General features: G+C 32.3%; 1 long non-coding RNA gene across 1 annotated transcript; it reads left to right on the plus strand.

Annotated features, from left to right (window-relative positions):
* LOC128662266 (uncharacterized) lies at nt 1-1,362 on the plus strand. Its single transcript, XR_008402735.1, has 4 exons — nt 1-32; nt 403-516; nt 647-762; nt 876-1,362. It is a non-coding gene; the product is annotated as an uncharacterized LOC128662266 (long non-coding RNA).
* Nucleotides 1,363-3,088: the final 1,726 nt, after the last annotated feature.

The following is a 3,088-nucleotide window of genomic DNA, read 5'->3' on the forward strand; positions in this document are numbered from 1 at the left end:
ATTTTATAAAAGGCTTTTTCCATCTCTAAAAGGTAATAATATTTTTATTAGTATTGGACACCACCTTTAATGAATTGTCTTTCTTTTACCTAGGTTTGCATGTGTTATTTTTGTCTACTGTTTACTTAATGAAACTCTGTGTTTTTCTTTATTATACAGGATCCTTTCAGAATTCTAAAGCCGACCCTTATTTGACTGTGTATTTAATAATTGCTGCTTTTCCTGCTGCTGAGAGTTGGTACTATTTTATAAAAGGCATTTTCCATCTCTAAAAGGTAATAATATTTTTATTAGTATTGGACACCACCTTTAATGAATTGTCTTTCTTTTACCTAGGTTTGCATGTGTTATTTTTGTCTACTGTTTACTTAATGAAACTCTGTGTTTTTCTTTATTATACAGGATCCTTTCGGAATACTAAAGCCGGCCCACATTTGACTGTTTTTTTTAATAATAACTGCTGCTGCTGCTGAGTGTTGGTACAATTTTCTCAAAGACATTTTCCATCTCTGAAAGGTAATAATAATATAGTTATTAGTATTGCACACCCTTTTAATGCATTGGCTTTCTTTTACCTAGGTTTGCATGTGTTTTTTTTTGTGTACTGTTTACTTAATGACACTCTGTGTTTTTCTTTATTATACAGGATCCTTTCAGAATTCTAAATCCGGCCCTTATTTGACTGTGTATTTAATAATTGCTGCTTTTGCTGCTGCTGAGAGTTGGTACAATTTTATAAAAGGCATTTTCCATCACTGAAAGGTAATAATATAGTTATTAGTATTGTACACCCCTTAAATGCAGTTGCTTTGTTTTAGATAGGTTTGCATGTGTTATTTGTACTGTTTACTTAATGAATCTTCTTTATTATACAGGTTCCTTTCTGATTTATAAGTCTGTGCTTTGTTTGTCTGTGTATTTAAAAAATTGAGGAGCACTGACTACAAGTGCTTCGTTTCTGTACTGCTGGAGTTTTCGTTTCTGTACTGCTGGAGTTGTGCTGAGAACAGGATCCTTTCTGATTTCTAAGTCTGGCCTTTGTTTGTCTGTGTATTTACAAAATTAAGGAGCACCAACTAGTCTACAAATGCTTCATTTCTGTACTGCTGGAGTTGTGCTAGAAACGGGAAGATACTTTCAGATTTGCTAAATCTGGCCTTTGTTTGACTGTTTATTTACAAAATTAAGAGCAACAATTACAAATGCTTTGTTTATGGACTACAAATTAATCTACAGACTGCTGATGGAACTGAGCTGAAAACAAATCAGTTTCTGTATTTTTCGAAAAATGCTGCTTACTGCTGCTGCTGACAATATTCTTCCATCTCTATATAAAAATAATTATTCATGCCAATTATTGGTGTTGTGGCTTGTGGGGAGGATTGTGGAGAATTTTTTCAAGTGTTTATTGATTATTAAAAATAAAATAATATATAAATACTAAGAACAGTTGTATATCTTTATTTTCTCTATTATTTCAGTTATGATAACTATGAGGGTCATATAAATAAATCAAATAGCTAACACAAATAAAAACACTTATTTTATTCGAAAAAATAAGACAATAAAGAATACACTTTTTTGATGAAACAACTTTATTGTTGAAAAAAAAATTAAGATGTATATTATTATTGCTATTAAAATATAGTTCAAAATTTATAATTCACAACTCGAAATTTGATAGTGTTAAAGGGACACTGAACACAAATTTTTTCTTTCGTGATTCAATTTCTGATTTGTCTTTGTTCTCTTGCTATCTTTTTTTGGAAAATAAAGTATCTAAACTTTTTTTTTGGTTCATACCTGTGGACAGCACTTTTCAATTGGTGGATGAATTTGTCCAGCAATCGGCAAGAACAACCCAGGTTGTTCACCAAAAATTAGCCGGCATCTAAACTTACATTGTTGTAATTTAAAATAAACATACCAAGAAAATGAAGAACATTTGATAATAGAAGTAAATTAGAAAGTAGCTTAAAATTGTATGCTCTATCTGAATCACAAAAGAAAAAAATTTGGTTCAGTGTCCCTTTAAGGTAATTGTATTTATTCATGGGCAACAGTGTTCTTCTAACACCAACATGCAATGTGCATTGGCGTATTTAGATTTTGTGCAGCCCTAGGCACTCAAAATTCTGCTGAGCCCCCCCCCCCCCCCAAGATCTTAGGCATTTTTTGGAATTTTTTTTTTTATTTGGAATAGTATTTCCAAAGTAAACGTCCACCAGAGCTTGCAAAACACTTGCACAGAGAGTGACCTACATAATCACAGACACATACAAAGTTATGCACATAGACACTGTCACACATGCGCACGTGCACACACACACACATATATATAAATATATACACTCACACATACAAATACACAACTATTACTACAATATATGTAGAAAAACTCAGATTCAATACTTTGCAAGCACAATGCTGAGTGTTGTAAATGCAAGAAAACTAAATGTAATAGCTATTCAAATAAAAGAAAGGTTCAGAGTTACCTCTCTTATTATACTCCCTTGATTTTAAGTTTTGTAAACTAAGTCTCTCATTAGATACCTGTATAATACTTCTAAAATAACTCTATGAAATATAGCCACAACAAATCTACTGCACCGCTCACATATATGCTGCCCTAGGCAAGGGCCTTGTTTGCCAAGGCCAAAATATACACCCCTGCCTCCATAGTAACCTACCTAATCAACTACAGTAATTTAATAGAGGGGGGTTATGAATGAAATAAGACTGTTTCGCCCTATCTTGGGGCTCGTCAGTATGGCGTAGGTTAATTATTTCACTCAATGTGTAATTTGAGTGATTAACATCACCAGCCATAGACAGCCTGTTTGGCCCATATGAGCCTCCTCCAATTAAATATTACTAAGTATCAATGTTTAAAATGTAAAAAAAAAATATTTATGATAAATACTTGTGAAATATAAAAAGGACATTACAAAAGAAAGGTTTCATGTCCCTTTAAATGGTTGGTTATAGAGGAAGGTTAGTATAGTTAGTAACCGATTAAAAAATACCACCTATGGTAGATTATTTCACATGTGATCCTCTATCAATGATCATCATATCATAAGATTCT

This window comes from Bombina bombina, chromosome 6 (genome assembly GCF_027579735.1).
Source record: "Bombina bombina isolate aBomBom1 chromosome 6, aBomBom1.pri, whole genome shotgun sequence".
Lineage (NCBI taxonomy): Eukaryota > Metazoa > Chordata > Amphibia > Anura > Bombinatoridae > Bombina > Bombina bombina.